We start from the raw sequence: 21,936 nt of genomic DNA, 5'->3' as shown, positions 1-21,936 counted from the left end.
TCTACACTTATCCAATCTTACTTTAAAAGTGTGCACACTCGTTGCAGACACTACTTCTTCATCTAAACTGTTCCACGTCTCAACACATCTTTGCGGGAAACTATATTTTTTAACATCTCTCAGACATCGTCCCTTTCTCAGCTTTTTACTATGCGATCTTGTGCTTCAGATGTCATATTCTTCTCTCAGGATCAGTTTCTCATTATCCACTTGGTCCATTCCGTTGATCAATTTATAAAGTTGTATCAGGTCTCCTCTCTCCCTTCTTTGTTCCAGGGTTGGTAGATCCATAGCCTTTAGTCTCTCCTCATATGTCATCCCTTCAAATTCTGGAACCATTCTTGTAGCCATTTTTGTAGTCTCCAACTTCCTTATGTGTTTCTTTTTATGAGGGGTCCACACTACTCCTGCATATTCCAATCTGGGTCTTATTATAGTACTTATCAATTTCTTCATCATTTCTTTGTCCATGTAGGAAATGCTAATTCAATATTCCTTAGCAAATTGTATGTCTCTTTTCCATTCTACTGGCACTGTTCCATTTTGTATTGAGCATTTTATGATGTTGTATAAAGGACTTGCTAGTTGTTCTCTACATTCTTTCAGTATTCTGCCTGAGACTTCATCCGGTCCCATTGCCTTCTCTTCATCCAGTTCCTTCATTAACTCTTTTATTTCAAGCTTAGTTACTTTAATCTCTTTCATATACACTGTCTCTATTACCCTGTGGCCTCTCAAATTTGGATTCCTTAGTAAAGACCTCCTGGAATTTACAATTTAACAGTTCTGCAATACTGTTTGGGTCTTCCACCATCCCGTTCTCTCCTTTTAACCTTTCTATTGTTTCTTTTTGCCTAATTTTTCCATTGATGAATCTGTAGAACAATTTTGGTTGCTCCTTGCATTTTTCATAGTTCCTCTCCTCTTCCTTCCTCACCTTAACATATTCATTTCTCGCTGTCTTCAAGTTTTCCTTATTTACTGCTTTTCTATTTCTCCTCCACCTTTTCCATGCTCCATCTCTTTGCTCCTTTGCACGGGCACACCTTGTGTGTGTGTGTGTGTGTGTGTGTGTGTGTGTGTTTCCCTGTTTGTTTGATCTGGTGCAGTCTCTGACGAGACAGCCAGACGTTACCCTACGGAACGAGCTCAGAGCTCATTATTTCCGATCTTGGGCTAGGCCTGAGACCAGGCACACACCACACACCGGGACAACAAGGTCACAACTCCTCGATTTACATCCCGTACCTACTCACTGCTAGGTGAACACTGAACAGTGAACAGTGAACAGGGGCTACACGTCAAAGGAGACACACCCAGATATCTCCACCCGGCCGGGGAATCGAATCCGGGTCCTCTGGCTTGTCGCTCTAACCACTGAGCTACCGTTGACAAGCGCCACCGTGTGTGTGTGTGTGTGTGTGTGTGTGTGTGTGTGTGAGCAGCTGATTGTTAGGGTATGCATTGTATATAATTATTTTTTTCCTTGTTTGTACACACAGCCGTGAGAAGCGAGGGTGATCTTAGCGAGGAGCACATCCTTTCATTTTCATGTGCAAGCACTTCTTATGGTAAGTGAGTCTACGTTCCCACAGGCTCAGTGTGGGAACCTCTGCTTGCTGGATTATATATATGTCATTATTACAGCATACACATACATTTAGTAGTATCATTCATTTGATTTCTTTCATTTATAATGAAGTAATACTTTAACTATTGTAACCAATGCATTTGTAAGTGTTCTGAAATATATGAGTCGGTCACCGGTGTGCGTGAGTTTTGGGTGACGAGAGATGGACAAGACGAGCTGCGTTACTTGCAGTCTGGGCTGTCTGGCGAACACACGAGCTGGCCGTTGTGCTCCCCAGGGCGCTGGCCAGGGACCTGTGGACTGTGTGTGTGTGTGTGTGTGTGTGTGTGTGTGTGTGTGTGTGTGTGTGTACGAGACTGTCCTTGTGCATAGTTGTGGTGGTGGTGGTGGTGGTGATAAGAAAATCTAGTTCATTGTTTTATTAGGACAGAGAGAGAGAGAGAGAGAGAGAGAGAGAGAGAGAGAGAGAGAGAGAGAGAGAGAGAGAGAGAGAATATGATAGTGTACCATTAAGACAGCTTAGGTCTAAACCATTTTCTTTGCTTGGGCCGCGGTAGATGCAAACACTCGCTATCACCTTCAATACTTCCCCATTCACCAAGATCACCAGCACAGGACACGATCACGAAGAGAAAGAGAGGATTAAGATGTCACAGTAACCATTAACTCGATACCTGAAGCGAGAATAACCATTATGTCCCATTAATAATAGCTGTAGTAATGGGGAGTTATCATTGACAGTTGTGTACCGTACAGACAGCACAGCCTTCACGCGCATACAGTGGTGGTGGTGCTAGCGGTGGTGTTTTGGTGTTTACTGCTCAGTCTATCTACACACCCAGACGCATTCACGCATAGCCATAGATTCTCAAAACACACTCAAACACACACAGAATGAAGCTAAACACACACACACACACACACAGCCTTAAATGCTCAAAACACACCCATATAGACCCAAAAACATTCGTGAACACACTCAAACACACACAGAACCAAGCTAAACACACACACACAATGAAGTGAAGTGTTACCATATTCCCAGGCAGTTTTTAGCAGCACAAGCGGCAAGACAAGAGTGAACCAGCAGTGCAAGGCAAGCCACCATGACCTGCAGCCTTCACCACACCCCTCCTTCACTTACTCAAGGTGTGTTTAAGGCCATTCGCTTATCTTTGGCATTCATTTACCTACGGGAGTGAAAATACCTCGAACTGTACCCAGATTTGTAAAGGTGATTAGGTAAACAAGCGGTCATAGAGGCAAGTTGTGTATATTCGCCGTTGTTATTTGCGTCCTTCACTTACCGTAAGCCAAACATGTGCCAGAGTGCACCCACCAGTCTACTATTTCATCTCCCATGGTCATTTCTTCCCGATATAGCTTCATTTTGTTGTGGTGAGATTTTAAAGGCAACATATGGATCCCGCCGCCGCTGTTCCCGCCTCCAGGTCCCCGGATGTTACCTACTCCTCCGGTCCCCCGCCACCCTCCCCCCGGGCAGCCTGCTCGGTCCAATACTTTTTTCTAATATTTCGTGAGGGTAATATTACGCTTCCATGGTGTGTTTTTATGGTTTGTATAAATGTTTCGTTGTGTTTGAAGTGTGTTGCGCGCCTGTGTTGGGTAAATATGTGGCGTTTAGTGGTGTTTTATGGCGTGTGTTAAAGGCTTTTCAACGGTGAAAATTTTCCCTCTCGAATTTTGAGGTTTCTTATTTGAAGGTATAAGTGGGCCTTTGTGGTGTCAAAGGATCGGCTGTCCTCTTTAGGCGTGAAATCAATCTATTGAGTGAAATATGTGGACTTTGAAATGGTGTTTGGTGGTGTTGAAAAACGTGTTATTTTTCTTTATTTTATTTGGTGACGTTTGTGGTTCTCGGTGTAACTCGCTGTGGAATGCCTTGAAAGATACCTCACACTCCCTCAAATGTGGTCAAACACTCGCCAAGTGAAAATGGCTTGACTTTGCAGGGCGTTTTAGCAGATTTATGAGTTTGAATGTTGTTTTATATTTAGCATACTTAATTTAGACATTTTTTGAAAACTAGTTAAGCTGGAGTTGTTTTGATATTTTTAAACTTAGTTTTACTATTTATCACGTCATAAAATAACAAGCATTCGGCCGTGGCTTCGTTTTTTCGAAAAGTCATTTTTAAAATGAAATGATTTACGTAATTTAGCCGAGTGACCCCCGCTCTCCCGTTCTCTGTGATGACCACAGCCCAGGTGGTGACTCAACATAGCCCCGGGCTGCCGCCTCTTTTCCAAACCCGCAGTTCGTCAATATTTTGCCTAATATCTGGTGATTCCTGCGTGTTTTCGTGTGTTTCTAGGTTCAGGTGTGTAGATAGTAGTAGCAGAAGGAAGTAGAAAGGAGAAATAAAGGAGGATAAAGAGGAAGGAAGGAGAGAGAGAAGGAAGAGGAGGAGAAGCCAAGTCACAATACTTAAGTCACCCTCCTTCTCCTCAATATTTTGTGTAATATCTTGTGTTTTGATGTGTTTCTAGGCTCACACGTCAAGACGGAAGCAACAGAAGGAAGAAGAAGGAGAAACAAAGGAGGAGGACGAAGAAGAAACGAGAAATAGAGGCGGAATAGGAGAAGGAGCCAAGGTGTAATATTTAGGTAAGTGTCCCTTTTAATCGTAACGTTCTTTATAATGCATTGTGTTGAATTTGGGACACATTTGGGGTGTTTTAAGTGTGTTGCAGGGTGTTTGGGGATATTATAAGTGTGTTATGGGTGTATTTCGTGTGTTTTAAGCCTCTTAGGTGTATTTGACGTGCCTTGAGTGTGGTGTGGAGGTGTATTTGAGTACTGGCATGTTTTGAGTGTGTTTTGGGAGCATTTTGAGGTGTTGCATGGTGTTTTGAGTGTGTTTTGGGGCAGTTTTGAGTGTTTTAAGTGATTTGAGTGTGTACTGGGTGTATTTAGTGAGTTTTGGGTGTATATTGCGCCATTTTGAGGTGTTACATGGTGTTTTGAGTGTGTTTTGGGTTAGTTTTGAGTGTTTTAAGATGTGTGGGTGTGTGTTACGGGTCTTTTGGGTGTGTGAGGGTGATTTGGTGTATGTTGGGTGTGTCTAGCAAGTTTTGGGTGTGTTTGGGGGCATTTTGAGGTGTTGCATGATGTTTTGAGTGTGTTTTGGGTGTTGTAAGTGATTTGGGTGTGTTGGGTGTGTAGGAGTGGTTTGGTGTGTACTGTGTGTTTCTAGTGAGTTTTGGGTGTGTTTTGCGGCATTTTGAGGTGTTGCATGGTGTTTAAGTGGTTTGGGTGTGTGTTAGGAACGATTTTGGAGTATATATGTTGTGTTTAGTGAGTTTTGTGTGTGTTTTGTGGCATTTTGAGGTGTTGCATGGTGTTTTGGGTGTGTTTTAAGTGGTTTGGGGTGTGTTGGTGTTGATGTGGGTGTTTTTAGTGAGTTTTGTGTGTGTTTTGTGTGTGTTTTAGGTGTTTGTTAGTGATATTACTCAGAGCGCCGCATTTAACCCATTCAAATAGCCCGCGTAGAGTTGCATTCCATGTCTACAATTAAATCTCTATATATGTAACCTAAATTCTCCTTAAAATTGAATTATTAATACCACAAATAAACGTTGCCATTAATTTGGGTGTGTAGATAGAAGGGGAAGTGGTGGTGGTGGTGGTAGCGAGTGTTTGCAGATCCCGCGAACCTAAACAAGGATAATGGAATATGCCAAAGCTGTCTTAATGGTACACTATCTCTCTCTCTCTCTCTCTCTCTCTCTCTCTCTCTCTCTCTCTCTCTCTCTCATAACCTACAGTGCGCGTTGTTTTCCTGAAGTATATAAAGAATGTGGTATACCAACGTAGACTTGTCATTTATTTAGAGTGAAATAATGTGTACATAAAGCCTTGATTACGATAGCGTGAAGGTTGATAACGAACGAGAATGTTGGCAAACAAGTGGCTTAATGGATGCACCAGTGGGAGTGCCATATACCATACCTCTCAGTGCTTGGAGAGAGAGAGAGAGAGAGAGAGAGAGAGAGAGAGAGAGAGAGAGAGGGAGGGTTTGTTGAGGAAGGGATAACGAGTGATAGAGAGGAGGGTATACACAGGGGGAGAGGGGTGGATGGGGCTAGGGTGTGACGTAGTAGTGACTGTCTGAATGCCTTCTCCGGATATCTGAAATTTGTCTCGATTGTGAAGAGTATGCAGCTTACTCATACACTTGTGGTAATGCACTGTGCTGTGAAAAAATAGCGCTTGGTGTGAAATATGCTGTGGCAAAGTCTAATGGTGATCCAACACTTCGTTACCGAGAAAATCGAGGTCACACAGCTGTTGAAAAGCATAGTAGTGTTCTGCTTGCCACTACTTCACCCTAAGATCCTTTACATGCTAAATACTTATGCACAGTACAGTGACAATACACCACAAATTAACTCCACACCTTCACTCAATGACAATAATCACAACACAAAGCATCTTCACCACAGTTACGTGTTGTGTGTGTGTGTGTGTGGAGCAAGCTCAACTCACGATGTTACTTGTATAACACCCTGCTCCCTTCTGTCCCTCTCCTGTGTCCCGGGACTGCCACGGACGGTAGTAGATAGGATAACCTGGTGACCCATCGTGTAGGGGAGGTACAGTATACTCCTCAAGACTCACCAATTTCCACTGTAAACATCTTCGCCTCTCTTCCTTCGCCCTGCCATCACCAAGCCTGTCTCTCCTTTATTCGTTACTTCACTATACTCTAGTGGCGTCTTAACTTCAGTTTTGGTCCTTAGCATTAAAACCTTAACTAACATACAATTTACTTCTGCTGGTTTGCGTGTTTCCTTATCGTCGCGCAGACAGACCCTTGGCATGCGGCGATAATAATTATTATTATCATTATTATCATTATTTTGTCAGCCCTGAAAATCCTACAACCTTCAAAACACACACAAAACAATAAATAACAATAAAAAAGAAAGATGATAACAAGAACAGGCGTAAAACATCATTATTATCATTATTATCATTGTTTTGGCAGCCCTGTCCATCCTGCAGCCCCCGCGAGTGATCCTGTACGCCCTGCCGCTGCTGCCGCTCCTGCTGGTGGTGACCCTGACAATGAGAGTCAACCTGTGCTCTGTTCTCAGGGACTTGTACCATTATCGTGTGCTGTGAGAGGCGTAGAGCACTGTCTGGCTGCACCCTCCGCCCTGCGCCCTCTCTCTCTCTCTCTCTCTCTCTCTCTCGTATCATATTGCACCTTTTTGTGTGTTAAATAGTTTGAATAAAGGAAAATGTTGACTAATCATTATTATTATTATTGTTATTATTATTATTATTGTTATTATTGTTGTTGTTTTGACGTGTACAAGATGGTATATGAATAATTTGCCTGTATGTTGTGTTACTGTGTGTGTGTGTGTGTGTGTGTGTGTGTGTGTGTGTGTATTCACCTAGTTGTAATTTTACAGGGCCTGGGTATCATACTCGTGTGGCCCCGTCTCCATATCTACACACATCCAACTTTCCTTTAAAACTATGCACACTCCTGACACCACCTCCTCACTCAAACCATTCCACACCTCCACACATCTTTGTGGGAAACTATATTTCTTCACATCCTTCAAGCATATTCCCTTGGCTATCTTTTTACTATGCGATCTCGTAGTTCGATTTAAATTTTCCTCTCTCAACATCATTTGCTCATTATCCACTTCATCCAGTCCGTTCAACAGTTTATAAAGCTGTATTAAATCTCCTCTTTCTCTTCTTTGTTCCAAGGTAGGCAAATTCATTTCTTTTAATCTCTCCTCATAGGTCATTTCTGCCAATTCCGGAATAATTTTTGTTGCCATTCTCTGCAATCTCTCCAACTTCCTTATATGCTTCTTTTTATAAGGGGACCAAACCACCCCAGCATATTCCAATCTTGGTCTAATTACCGTACTAATTAATTTCTTCATCATATCTTTATTGTGTGTGTGTGTGTGTGTGTGTGTGTGTGTGTGTGTGTGTGTGTGTGTGTCCAGCTGATTTGAATAGGAAAAATGCAAATAATGATTAAAAAAATGAGGAATGATGGAAATAATGAAGCTTGTGATTTGTGAACTGAAGAAATACACTAATAAAATGACCTCTTGATTTATTTAGTAGTAGTAGTAGTAGTAGTAGTATGTTATTATTTGAATCAGGCACATCCTTCTCTCTCTCTCTCTCTCTATTATATTCTGAAAGTAGTAGTGATAGTAGTAGTAGTAGTAGTAGTAGTAGTAGTAGTAGTAGTTGTAGCATAAGGTTGAGTAGTAGTAACAGTATTAGTATAGTAGTAGTAGTGGTAGCGGTGGTAGTAGTAGTAATAGTAGTAGTAGTAGTAGTATTAGATAAAGGAAGCCTCTAAGTGACGGAGAAGCAGAGACGAGGGAAGGGAGGCGGAAGGTTGAAGGTAGCCCGGCAGGGTGGATGGGGTGAAAGGAAGGCAGGCAGGAGGGGATGGGGCCATAGGGGGAGTGTGTGGCGTGAGGATAACAAGCAGTTAGCAGCCTCTCGTTCCATGTCCCTGTGCGAAAGTGTGGCAAGAAAACCAATCGAGTGCGGTATATAATTAATCTCCCACCAATCTCCTCTTTTTGTTAGCGCTGAAATGTGTCTCTGAGCACAAAGTTAGTGTGATGTTATAGTGCGGTGTGGATATGAGGGCGTGTGTCAGCCAAAGGAAGGGCAGCACATTCGAGGTGATCCCACACCAGCTGAACAAATCCTCGGCCTTTTGTGTTATGGCGGCGGGCGAGTGCGGTTCCTTGTGTGTGCGTGCGTGGCGTCGCGGTTAGTGTAGTGATAGATAGTGTGCGTTAGTTGATCCTATTGAATGCGTCTTCCTCGCGTTGGATTTGGTAAGTTGAGGTTGTTATTTAAGCCTCATTATCACTGCAATAAAGTACTAAGCCGCTACTAAGCATTAACCTGAACCACGTGACTCCTATACTGATCTCCGTTAATAATGAAATAGTACCTTTGATAAGCACACCACACTAACTCCCTCCTTCTCCTCTTTACAGGTGAGTACCCGTATCACAGGTCACACCGTGGGACTGTCACCGCTGGAGCAACCCTTCGGAATAAAGTCAAGTACAAATTACTGTTTCCTAGGCGTTAGGTGTTAGGCATAGGGCGATAGGCGGCGCGGCTAACCATTCTCTTCCAGGTACAAACTAACCTTCTCTTCCAGGTACATGTTAATTATCTAGTCTTTCCCAGTAATGCCCTGGTTAGCACACCGTGGCGGCGATTCTGGAGCCTCGTGCTGGTGCTGGTGGTGGTGGTGGGCGTGCACGTGCTATCATATGGTACGTGAATGATTGGGTTTAGTACGGTTAGTGAAATGATGTACAGTTTCTGATCACTTTTATAGTTTTATTTATTTTTTGTGTGTGTGGTTTGATATGGTGTTTTTTGTTGTTCAGGGTTGCGTGGTAGGTGCGTTCAGTGGTCTGGGGTGTGTTGGTGCGTGTTCTGAAGAGATGACCGCAGACACGCTGGCTGCTGATGACTAGAGCCGCACAGAGGCAGTGTTCTGTACAAGCTGGATGGAAGTATGCAAACCTCGCAATGAAGATGGAAAAGGTCAGCAAATGGTTCTATCTTGACTTTTGCCGAAAATAAGCGTCGTGTGTGTGTGTGTGTGTGTGTGTGTAGGTAAGATTATTATTATCTTTTTTTCAGGTCTAATTACTAGTTATTTCTTACAGGTCAAACTAATATCTCTCCTTTTCTCTGGCAGGTCAAACTAATCTTTCTCACTCTTACAGGTCAAACTAACCATTTATATTGTTCTCTTAATGGCCAAACTTTTTTTTTTATTTAATGGAGGACAAACTGTAATCTTTCTCTTTTTCTCTTTCAGGTCAAACTAATCTTTTTTTTTTCCTAGCAGCTCAAACTAATACTCTCTCTCTCTCTCTCTCTCTCTCTCTCTCTCTCTCTCTCTCTCTCTCTCTCTCTCTCTCTCTCTCTGTCATGCAGCTCTAGGTGAAACAATTGTTATTTTTACCACTGCTCATATTCCATTATCATCCCTCGCCTCTGATCCTATTTAGTACTTACGGCGTTACCAGCCAACAATGACCAGCTCGCCACTGTCACCCCCACCCCCCACAACACACACAGTTTTTAGTTTAGTTTAGTTTAGTTTATTGACCACAGCAAGTACAATATTCTTTTCACAAACACTTATTAGTAAGTCAAGGTGTACATATAGCATTACATGTGTCACATTCCGTAGTGCAGATATTTTCAGTAACATTCAAACTATACAATAACATTCACAAAACACTGGTGATTTGTTGACAAGATCAGGTGAATTATTCTACAAGTCACATCAGGTGCAAAATTGTCATGAAATAGGTGTTCCATTGTTGTCAAGTTATGTGTCTCTAATGTGATGAGTCCATACACAATTGTCCACAACATGTCTCTCAGTTTGAACATCACCACACAGACACACACGCTCTTCGAGAGGGAGTCGACCGCTGCCTCGCCTGTTCCACCTCCTGTTTCACACATTAAGGAATGTCCACTCACACCAAATCTTGTAAAACACACTCCTTGGTTTTCACTAATTGTGTGTTTAATTTTATAAACATCATGACCTGTAAGTTCAGGATTAATGTCTTTATACGTGTGTCGTCTGGAAGAGTCACTTCTTACTATAATATCTTGCATCACACCATGCATGATATCACAATACTTTTTAGGGACATTATTAATGAACTGTCTCACTAATCTTCCTGTCACTGTATTTGTAGAGATAACTAAGTGAAAGACAAATGCCAAAGGATCATCATTAGACCCGGATCTTTCCTGCCACATTTTGTTCACACACACACACACACACACACACACACACACACACACACACACACACACACACACCTTTCTCAACTTTCTCTCTCCTCTCTTATTTTCCATCTATTCTGACTGTATCGTTGTGTTTCTTCTCTTTCGTCTGTTTTTGCTATTTTTTAATGTTTTCCATGTTTCCTTTCATCTGGATTCTTGTTTAGTGTGTAATATATTTAGTATGTTTGTATAGCTTGTATGTTCTGTTTAGTCACATGTATCTTGTTTGTATTGACATTTGTCAGTATAGTGTTCTGAATCTCGTCTTCCTTTGTTTGAATACAGTAACATGAACAAGGTTGTGAATGTTCGGTGTGGTGTGGATGAGCAAGTGAGCGAGCTGGCATTGGGAGCCGAGCGGGGAGGCAGCGGCATGTGTAGGCTACGTGAGGCTAGCCAAGATGTAGGAAGATTGTACTGTACTTATGCTATGGAATGGTTTTGTTACTGTAAAGCATACTTAAGAAAGATCAAAATATGGCTGATTTCCTTGTGTATATATAAGTTTCCGGTGTATGTGAGTGTGTGTAACTGTGTATGGTGGGTGGATGGTTGAGCGAGGGTGGTGACCGGTGACTGGTGAGGCGGTGACTGGTTCACTCTGGTATTTACACGACTGCCGAGGGAATAATACATAAGGTTGAGTGTTAGGCGCTCACGAGGGAATACTAGACTTTAGCACTCCCGAGGGAATATACGTACTGTAATAAGGTTCAGTGTAGCCAAGAGATAATCGGACACCGGAATTGTGTTTCCAGGTAAGAGGACGTACTGGTATATACACCAAATGAAAACTGCAACCTATCATCACTGCAAAACAAACACAAACAAGCAGGGATGCAAACTGACTCATTCAAAGTGATAGCTAATTGTGCATTCATTAGTAGTTTACTGACAATATTCTTTTCTCATATTCTTATAGTCTTATATTCTTCTTTAAGTGTCTGTCTGTGTTACTTCGCCCAAGCTAGTCAGTCATGTTAGCTACAGCTAGACCCTTCTTCACTAGCGACCTCTTTCCTTGCTCAGTCTTCATTAGGCCGCCGTGTGTCGCTGTAACCTGTAATATCAAGATAATAGCTACAAAAACTCTTGAAAGATGAGATGATTATTTTTGTTGGTTTGTAAATGAACCTAACACAGCGTTATTTGATTACACCGTTTTCTTCGTACTTGGCAACTCACCACAGCTGGCCAGATAAGAGTCTCGTAGCGATGAGTTCCCGCTCTTGTAAATTATTAATGTCAAAGCTCACAAGCCTCCTGTCATGTGTTCCTGCGTCCTTTAATATTCAAGGCTCACAAGCATCCTGGAAATGTCACAATTAACACATTAGTCTACTTTTACAACACTATTCCATTTCCTTCCGCCATCACAGGAGGCTTGAGAGAGAGAGAGAGAGAGAGAGAGAGAGAGAGAGAGAGAGAGACACCATACACCACACTGCTCTCTTTCCCTCTATCACCACACACACCATACTCATTTTATTTATTTGCGTTGATTTTTATTGGTTTTGAATGTCATGAGTTGTAATGGTGGTGGTGGTGGTGGTGGTGGTGGTAATGTCGATAATTTGTCTCTTATCTCGCACTTTTTATCATGTTTTTTTTAATGATTGTGTTATTTTTGTTGTTTCAGATTCTTTTCTTGTATTTATTTGTGTATTTTTTTATTAGGTTTATATATTGTGCGTTGTGAATGTTGAGTTTGGTAATGTCGACATTTTGAAGCTCCTCCCCACGGCTACTTATATCTTCAAATAAATTAAAACCATAAAAACATTGAGTATTCCACACATAATTCCCAGATAACTTTGAAATACTGAGAATTTAACACAAGCAAGGACATAGTATTGTAATGTATTGTATTGTGAATGATGAGTTTGGTAATGTCGACATTTTGAAGCTCCCAATGGCTACTCGTATCCTTAAATAAAGTAAAACCCTAATAACACTGACTATTCCACATAAAATAGTTGGCTAATTTGGAAAGAGTGAGAATTGAAGAGGTAGAAGGACATAGTATTGGAATTGATAGCGGGGAAGGAGAAGAGAGTGAATTCCTTTAGAGAGCCACAGGTGATGATGGCGTGGGTATATACCTCCCGCCAAGACACACGGTTGAGCTCACTTGAGTGCCGTTATATTTTCAGCCTGCATAGAGGTGACAGGGCCGTGACAGAGGTGGTGGAGGTTATTAATGCACCAAGGAACAGGTGTGTAAGGTGTGGCAGTGGTGTTGATAAGGGATTAGTGTGTAAGGAGGGAAAGAAGTGTGGTGTGTCGAGTGCACGTCTGTCTGCTCCATGTCAACAAACAGTGGTGATGATGGCCGTGTGGTGGTGGTGGTGGTGGTGTTTGGTGTTGCTTATACACCCCATAAACACACTCAAACACCCCGCAACATGTCCATATACATTGCATGTGTTTATAGGCCTAGATTTGTGCCTAAAGAATGTAGCTAAGTGTTGCAGGCTTAAAATCGGTTAAAAAATGGTTAGGAATGGGTAAAAAAATGTAAAACGTATGAAATATTCACCGTATTTGTCAGAATGTGTTTTCCTCCTCCCCCTTTGCCTCCGCTGGGCGTCGCTCCATTCTGACTTTGTAACGGCGCCTATTTTGTCAGTTTGCTATTTAGTGTTACCTTTCTTCACTTTTTTGGTATGTTCGGATTAAAAACAGATCTGATAAATATTTGTTGTTGTTTTTATCTGAGTAATATTTTGAATTCATCTAAGTATAAGTGTTTTTTTATATGTATGTAATTCACCTCGGTCGTCTACTGGTCACCCAGCCAGTCTTCCCCATTACGGAGCGAGCACAGAGCTCATAGACCGATCTTCGGGTATGACTGAGACCACAACACACTCCACACACAGGGAAAGCGAGGCCACAACCCCTCCAGTTACACCCCGTACCTATTTACTACTAGGTGAACACACCCCACACATTAAGAGCCACGCCCATTTCCCTCGCCGCGCAGGGACTCGAACCCGGGCCTCTCGATTGTGAGTCGAGCGTGCTAACCACTACACTACGCGGTGTGTGTGTGTGTGTGTGTGTGTGTGTGTGTGTGTGTCTGTCTGTCAATCTGTTTTTGTCTGTCTATCGCTCTGTCTGTCTCTCTCTCTCTCTCTCTCTCTGTATGTGTGTGTGTGTGTGTGTGTGTGTGTATTTACCTAGTTGTATTTAGCTAGTTGTAGTTTTCCAGGGCCTGGGGTTTATGGTGGTGTGGCCCCGTCTCCATATCTACACTTATCCAATCTTACTTTAAAAGTGTGCACACTCGTTGCAGACACTACTTCTTCATCTAAACTGTTCCACGTCTCAACACATCTTTGCGGGAAACTCTATTTTTTAACATCTCTCAGACATCGTCCCTTTCTCAGCTTTTTACTATGCGATCTTGTGCTTCGGATGTCATATTCTTCTCTCAGGATCAGTTTCTCATTATCCACTTGGTCCATTCCGTTGATCCATTTATAAAGTTGTATCAGGTCTCCTCTCTCCCTTCTCTGCTCCAAGGTTGGTAGATCCATAGCCTTTAGTCTCTCCTCATATGTCATCCCTTCAAATTCTGGAACCATTCTTGTAGCCATTTTTTGTAGTCTCTCCAACTTCCTTATGTGTTTCTTTTTATGAGGGGTCCACACTACTCCTGCATATTCCAATCTGGGTCTTATTATAGTACTTATCAATTTCTTCATCATTTCTTTGTCCATGTAGTGAAATGCTACTCAAATATTCCTTAGCAAATTGTATGTCTCTCTTTTCCATTCTACTGGCACTGTTCCATTTTGTATTGAGCATTTTATGATGTTGTATAAAGGACTTGCTAGTTGTTCTCTACATTCTTTCAGTATTCTGCCTGAGACTTCATCCGGTCCCATTGCCTTCTCTTCATCCAGTTCCTTCATTAACTCTTTTATTTCAAGCTTGGTTACTTTAATCTCTTTCATATACACTGTCTCTCTATTACCCTGTGGCCTCTCAAATTTAGATTCCTTAGTAAAGACCTCCTGGAATTTACAATTTAACAGTTCTGCCATACTGTTTGGGTCTTCCACCATCCCGTTCTCTCCTTTTAACCTTTCTATTGTTTCTTTTTGCCTAATTTTTCCATTGATGAATCTGTAGAACAATTTTGGTTGCTCCTTGCATTTTTCATAGTTCCTCTCCTCTTCCTTCCTCACCTTAACATATTCATTTCTCGCTGTCTTCAAGTTTTCCTTATTTACTGCTTTTCTATTTCTCCTCCACCTTTTCCATGCTCCATCTCTTTGCTCCTTTGCACGGGCACACCTTGTGTGTGTGTGTGTGTATGTGTGTGAGAGAGAGAGAGAGAGAGAGAGAGAGAGAGAGAGAGAGAATATGATAGTGTACCATTAAGACAGCTTAGGTCTAAACCATTTTCCTTGCTTGGGCGTGGTAGATGCAAACACTCGCTACCACCTTCAATACTTCCCCCTTCACCAAGATCACCAGCACAGGACACGATCACGAAGAGAAAGAGAGGATTAAGATTTCACACTAACCATTAACTCGATACGTGAAGCGAGAATAACCATTATGTCCCATTAATAATAGCTGTAGTAATGGGGAGTTATCATTGACAGTTGTGTACCGTACAGACAGCACAGCCTTCACGCGCATACAGTGGTGGTGGTGCTAGCGGTGGTGTTTTGGTGTTTACTGCTCAGTCTATCTACACACCCAGACGCATTCACGCACAGCCATAGATACTCAAAACACACTCAAACACACACAGAATGAAGCTAAACACACACTTACACACATACACACAGCCTTAAATGCTCAAAACACACCCATATAGACCCAAAAACACTCGTGAACACACTCAAACACACACAGAACCAAGCTAAACACACACACACACACAATGAAGTGAAGTGTTACCATATTCCCAGGCAGTTTTTAGCAGCACAAGCGGCAAGACAAGAGTGAACCAGCAGTGCAAGGCAAGCCACCATGACCTGCAGCCTTCACCACACCCTCCTTCACTTACTCAAGGTGTGTTTAAGGCCATTCGCTTATCTTTGGCATTCATTTACCTACGGGAGTGAAAATACCTCGAACTGTACCCAGATTTGTAAAGGTGATTAGGTAAACAAGCGGTCATAGAGGCAAGTTGTGTATATTCGCCGTTGTTATTTGCGTCCTTCACTTACCGTAAGCCAAACATGTGCCAGAGTGCACCCACCAGTCTACTATTTCATCTCCCATGGTCATTTCTTCCCGATATAGCTTCATTTTGTTGTGGTGAGATTTTAAAGGCAACATATGGATCCCGCGCCGCCGCTGTTCCCGCCTCCAGGTCCCCGGATGTTACCTACCCCTCCGGTCCCCCGCCACCCTCCTCCCCGGCAGCCTGCTCGGTCCAATACTTTTTTCTAATATTTCGTGAGGGTAATATTACGCTTCCATGGTGTGTTTTTATGGTTTGTATAAATGTTTCGTTGTGTTTGAAGTGTGTTGCGCGCCTGTGTTGGGTAAATATGTGGCGTTTAGTGGTGTTTTATGGCGTGTGTTAAAGGCTTTTCAACGGTGAAAATTTTCCCTCTCGAATTTTGAGGTTTCTTATTTGAAGGTATAAGTGGGCCTTTGTGGTGTCAAAGGATCGGCTGTCCTCTTTTAGGCGTGAAATCAATCTATTGAGTGAAATGTGTGGACTTTGAAATGGTGTTTGGTGGTGTTGAAAAAACATGTTATTTTTCTTTATTTTATTTGGTGACGTTTGTGGTTGTCGGTGTAACTCGCTGTGGAATGCCTTGAAAGATACCTCACACTCCCTCAAATGTGGTCAAACACTCGCCAAGTGAAAATGGCTTGACTTTACAGGGCGTTTTAGCAGATTTATGAGTTTGAATGTTGTTTTATTTTTAGCATACTTAATTTAGACATTTTTTGAAAACTAGTTAAGCTGGAGTTGTTTTGATATTTTTAAACTTAGTTTTACTATTTATCACGTCATAAAATAACAAGCATTCGGCCGTGGCTTCGTTCTTTCGAAAAGTCATTTTTAAAATGAAATGATTTACGTAATTTAGGCGAGTGACCCCCGCTCTCCCGTTCTCTATGATGACCACAGCCCAGGTGGTGACTCAACATAGCCCCGGGCTGCCGCCTCTTTTCCAAACCCGCAGTTCGTCAATATTTTGCCTAATATCTGGTGATTCCTGCGTGTTTTCGTGTATTTCTAGGTTGAGGTGTGTAGATAGTAGTAGCAGAAGGAAGTAGAAAGGAGAAATAAAGGAGGATAAAGAGGAAGGAAGGAGAGAGAGAGAAGGAAGAGGAGGAGAAGCCAAGTCACAATACTTAAGTCACCCTCCTTATCCTCAATATTTTGTGTAATATCTTGTGTTTTGATGTGTTTCTAGGCTCACACGTCAAGACGGAAGCAACAGAAGGAAGACGAAGGAGAAGCAAAGGAGGAGGGCGAAGAAGAAACGAGAAATAGAGGCGGAATAGGAGAAGGAGCCAAGGTGTAATATTTAGGTAAGTGTCCCTTTTAATCCTAACGTTCTTTATAATGCATTGTGTTGAATTTGGGACACATTTGGGGTGTTTTAAGTGTGTTGCAGGGTGTTTGGGGATATTATAAGTGTGTTATGGGTGTATTTCGTGTGTTTTAAGCCTCTTAGGTGTATTTGACGTGCCTTGAGTGTGGTGTGGAGGTGTATTTGAGTACTGGCATGTTTTGAGTGTGTTTTGGGGGCATTTTGAGGTGTTGCATGGTGTTTTGAGTGTGTTTTGGGACAGTTTTGAGTGTTTTAAGTGATTTTAGTGTGTACTGAGTGTATTTAGTAAGTTTTGGGTGTATATTGCGCCATTTTGAGGTGTTACATGGTGTTTTGAGTGTGTTTTGGGTTAGTTTTGAGTGTTTTAAGATGTGTGGGTGTGTGTTACGGGTCTTTTGGGTGTGTGAGGGGGATTTGGTGTATGTTGGGTGTGTCTAGCAAGTTTTGGGTGTGTTTGGGGGGCATTTTGAGGTGTTGCATGGTGTTTTGAGTGTGTTTTGGGTGTTGCAAGTGGTTTGGGGTGTGTTGGGTGTGTGTAGGAGTGGTTTGGTGTGTACTGTGTGTTTCTAGTGAGTTTTGGGTGTGTTTTGCGGCATTTTGAGGTGTTGCATGGTGTTGTAAGTGGTTTGGGTGTGTGTTAGGAACGATTTTGGAGTATATATGTTGTGTTTAGTGAGTTTTGTGTGTGTTTTGTGGCATTTTGAGGTGTTGCATGGTGTTTTGGGTGTGTTTTAAGTGGTTTGGGGTGTGTTGGTGTTGATGTGGGGTGTTTTTAGTGAGTTTTGTGTGTGTTTTGTGTGTGTTTTAGGTGTTTGTTAGTGATATTACTCTGAGCGCCGCATTTAACCCATTCAAATAGCCCGCGTAGAGTTGCATTCCATGTCTACAATTAAATCTCTATATATGTAACCTAAATTCTCCTTAAAATTGAATTATTAATACCACAAAAAACATTGCCATTAATTTGGGTGTGTAGATACAAGGGGGAAGTGGTGGTGGTGGTGGTAGCGAGTGTTTGCAGATCCCGCGAACCTAACAAGGATAATGGAATATGCCAAAGCTGTCTTAATGGTACACACACTATCTCTCTCTCTCTCTCTCTCTCTCTCTCTCTCTCATAACCTACGGTGCGCGTTGTTTTCCTGAAGTATATAAAGAATGTGGTATACCAACGTAGACTTGTCATTTATTTAGAGTGAAATAATGTGTAAATAAAGCCTTGATTACGATAGCGTGAAGGTTGATAACGAACGAGAATGTTGGCAAACAAGTGGCTTAATGGATGCACCAGTGGGAGTGCCATATACCATACCTCTCAGTGGTTGAGAGAGAGAGAGAGAGAGAGAGAGAGAGAGAGATAGTTGTTGAGGAAGGGGATAAGGAGTGATAGAGAGGAGGGTATACACAGGGGGAGAGGGGTGGATGGGGCTAGGGTGTGACGTAGTAGTGACTGTCTGAATGCCTTCTCCGGATATCTGAAATTTGTCTCGATTGTGAAGAGTATGCAGCTTACTCATACACTTGTGGTAATGCACTGTGCTGTGAAAAAATAGCGCTTGGTGTGAAATATGCTGTGGCAAAGTGTAATGGTGATCCAACACTTCGTTACCGAGACAATCGAGGTCACACAGCTGTTGAAAAGCATAGTAGTGTTCTGCTTGCCACTACTTCACCCTAAGATGCTTAACATGCTAAATACTTATGCACAGTACAGTGACAATACACCACAAATTAACTCCACACCTTCACTCAATGACAATAATCACAACACAAAGCATCTTCACCACAGTTACGTGTTGTGTGTGTGTGTGTGTGTGTGTGTGTGTGTGTGTGTGTGTGGAGCAAGCTCAACTCACGATGTTACTTGTATAACACCCTGCTCCCTTCTGTCCCTCTCCTGTGTCCCGGGACTGCCACGGACGGTAGTAGACAGGATAACCTGGTGACCCATCGTGTAGGGGAGGTACAGTATACTCCTCAAGACTCACCAATTTCCAGTGTAAACATCTTCGCCTCTCTTCCTTCGCCCTGCCATCACCAAGCCTGTCTCTCCTTATTCGTTACTTCACTATACTCTAGTGGCGTCTTAACTTCAGTTTTGGTCCTTAGCATTAAAACCTTAACTAACATACAATTTACTTCTGCTGGTTTGCGTGTTTCCTTATCGTCGCGCAGACAGACCCCTTGGCATGCGGCGATAATAATTATTATTATCATTATTATCATTATTTTGTCAGCCCTGAAAATCCTACAACCTTCAAAACACACACAAAACAATAAATAACAATAAAAAAGAAAGATGATAACAAGAACAGGCGTAAAACATCATTATTATCATTGTTTTGGCAGCCCTGCCCATCCTGCAGCCCCCGCGAGTCATCCTGTACGCCCTGCCGCTGCTGCCGCTCCTGCTGGTGGTGACCCTGACAATGAGAGTCAACCTGTGCTCTGTTCTCAGGGACTTGTACCATTATCGTGTGCTGTGAGAGGCGTAGAGCACTGTCTGGCTGCACCCTCCGCCCTGCGCTCTCTCTCTCTCTCTCTCTCTCGTATCATATTGCACCTTTTTGTGTGTTAAATAGTTTGAATAAAGGAAAATGTTGACTAATTATTATTATTATTATTATTATTATTATTATTGTTATTATTATTGTTGTTTTGACGTGTACAAGATGGTATATGAATAATTTGCCTGTATGTTGTGTTACTACTTTGTGTGTGTGTGTGTGTGTATGTGTGTGTGTGTATTCACCTAGTTGTAATTTTACAGGGCCTGGGTATCATACTCGTGTGGCCCCGTCTCCATATCTACACACATCCAACTTTCCTTTAAAACTATGCACACTCCTTGCTGACACCACCTCCTCACTCAAACCATTCCACACCTCCACACATCTTTGTGGGAAACTATATTTCTTCACATCCTTCAAGCATATTCCCTTGGCTATCTTTTTACTATGCAATCTCGTAGTTCGATTTAAATTTTCCTCTCTTAACATCATTTGCTCATTATCCACTTCATCCTAACCGTTCAACAGTTTATAAACCTGTATTAAATCTCCTCTTTCTCTTCTTTGTTCCAAGGTAGGCAAATTAATTTCTTTTAATCTCTCCTCATAGGTCATTTCTGCCAATTCCGTAACCATTATTGTTGCCATTCTCTGCAATCTCTCCAACTTCCTTATATGCTTCTTTTTATAAGGGGACCAAACCACTCCAGCATATTCCAATCTTGGTCTAATTAACGTACTAATTAATTTCTTCATCATATCTTTATTGTGTGAGTGTGTGTGTGTGTGTGTGTGTGTGTGTGTGTGTGTGTGACCAGCTGATTTGAACAGGAAAAATGCAAATAATGATTACAAAAATGAGGAATGATGGAAATAATGAAGCTTGTGATTTGTGAACTGAAGAAATACACTAATAAAAATGACCTCTTGATTTATTGACATTGTTAGTAGTAGTAGTAGTAGTAGTAGTAGTAGTAGTAGTAGTTAGTAATAGTAGTATTAGATAAAGGAAGATTAGAACATGGGTAAGGGAGGTGGCGTTGGGTAGCCTCTAAGTGACGGAGAAGCAGAGACGAGGGAAGGGAGGCGGAAGGGCAGGCAGGAGGGGATGGGGCCATAGGGGGAGTGTGTGGCGTGAGGATAACAAGCAGTTAGCAGCCTCTCGTTTCATGTCCGTGTGCGAAAGTGTGGCAAGAAAACCAATCGAGTGTGGTATATAATTAATCTCCCACATATCTCTTTTTGTTAGCGCTGAAATGTGTCTCAGTGAGCACAAAGTTAGTGTGATGTTATAGTGCGGTGTGGATATGAGGGCGTGTGTCAGCCAAAGGAAGGGCAGCACATTCGAGGTGATCCCACACCAGCTGAACAAATCCTCGGCCTTTTGTGTTATGGCGGCGGGCGAGTGCGGTTCCTTGTGTGTGCGTGCGTGGCGTCGCGGTTAGTGTAGTGATAGATAGTGTGCGTTAGTTGATCCTATTGAATGCGTCTTCCTCGCGTTGGATTTGGTAAGTTGAGGTTGTTATTTAAGCCTCATTATCACTGCAATAAAGTACTAAGCATTAACCTGAACCACGTGACTCCTATACTGACCTCCGTTAATAATGAAATACTACCTTTGATAAGCACACCACACTAACTCCCTCCTTCTCCTCTTTACAGGTGAGTACCCGTATCACAGGTCACACCGTGGGACTGTCACCGCTGGAGCAACCCTTCGGAATAAAGGCAAGTACAAATTACGGTTTGCTAGGCGTTAGGTGTTAGGCATAGGGCGATAGGCGGCAAGGCTAACCATTCTCTTCCAGGTACATGTTAATTATCTAGTCTTCCCCAGTAATGCCCTGGTTAGCACACCGTGGCGGCGATCCTGGAGCCTCGTGCTGGTGCTGGTGGTGGTGGTGGGCGTGCACGTGCTATCATATGGTACGTGAATGATTGGGTTTAGTACGGTTAATGAAATGATGTACAGTTTCTGATCACTTTTATTGTTTTATTTATTTTTTGTGTGTGTGGTTTGATATGGTGTTTTTTGTTGTTCAGGGTTGCGTGGTAGGTGCGTTCAGTGGTCTGGGGTGTGTTGGTGCGTGTTCTGAAGAGATGACCGCAGACACGCTGGCTGCTGATGACTAGAGCCGCACAGAGGCAGTGTTCTGTACAAGCTGGATGGAAGTATGCAAACCTCGCAATGGAGATGGAAAAGGTCAGCAAATGGTTCTATCTTGACTTTTGCCTAAATAAGCGTCGTGTGTGTGTGTGTGTGTGTGTGTGTAAGTAAGATTATTATTATTTTTTTTTTCAGGTGTAATTACTAGTTATTTCTTACAGGTCAAACTAATATCTCTCCTTATCTCTGGCAGGTCAAACTAATCTTTCTCACTCTTACAGGTCAAACTAATGCTTTTCTTTTTCTTATGCAGGACAG

At 42.3% G+C, this 21,936-nt stretch overlaps 4 long non-coding RNA genes across 4 annotated transcripts; 3 read left to right on the top strand and 1 right to left on the bottom strand.

Annotated features, from left to right (window-relative positions):
* The first annotated feature begins 2,496 nt into the window (after nucleotides 1–2,496).
* LOC123506205 lies at nucleotides 2,497–6,928 on the top strand. The gene is made up of 3 exons (XR_006675376.1): nucleotides 2,497–2,740; nucleotides 4,102–4,219; nucleotides 6,603–6,928. It is a non-coding gene; the product is annotated as an uncharacterized LOC123506205 (long non-coding RNA).
* A 1,312-nt stretch (nucleotides 6,929–8,240) lies between these two features.
* On the top strand, nucleotides 8,241–9,322 carry LOC123506200. The gene is made up of 3 exons (XR_006675373.1): nucleotides 8,241–8,454; nucleotides 8,620–8,907; nucleotides 9,025–9,322. It is a non-coding gene; the product is annotated as an uncharacterized LOC123506200 (long non-coding RNA).
* A 2,080-nt stretch (nucleotides 9,323–11,402) lies between these two features.
* Nucleotides 11,403–13,050, bottom strand: LOC123506196. Its single transcript, XR_006675371.1, has 3 exons — nucleotides 12,999–13,050; nucleotides 11,645–11,769; nucleotides 11,403–11,519 (listed from the first exon to the last, which is right to left on the bottom strand). It is a non-coding gene; the product is annotated as an uncharacterized LOC123506196 (long non-coding RNA).
* A 7,850-nt stretch (nucleotides 13,051–20,900) lies between these two features.
* On the top strand, nucleotides 20,901–21,692 carry LOC123506191. Its single transcript, XR_006675370.1, has 3 exons — nucleotides 20,901–21,019; nucleotides 21,174–21,437; nucleotides 21,555–21,692. It is a non-coding gene; the product is annotated as an uncharacterized LOC123506191 (long non-coding RNA).
* Nucleotides 21,693–21,936: the final 244 nt, after the last annotated feature.

The sequence above is a fragment of the Portunus trituberculatus genome, chromosome 2 (genome assembly GCF_017591435.1).
Source record: "Portunus trituberculatus isolate SZX2019 chromosome 2, ASM1759143v1, whole genome shotgun sequence".
Classification (NCBI taxonomy): Eukaryota; Metazoa; Arthropoda; class Malacostraca; order Decapoda; family Portunidae; genus Portunus; species Portunus trituberculatus.
The sequence above is the reverse complement of the archived record's forward strand: the minus strand, read 5'-3'. Positions and strand labels throughout refer to the sequence as shown.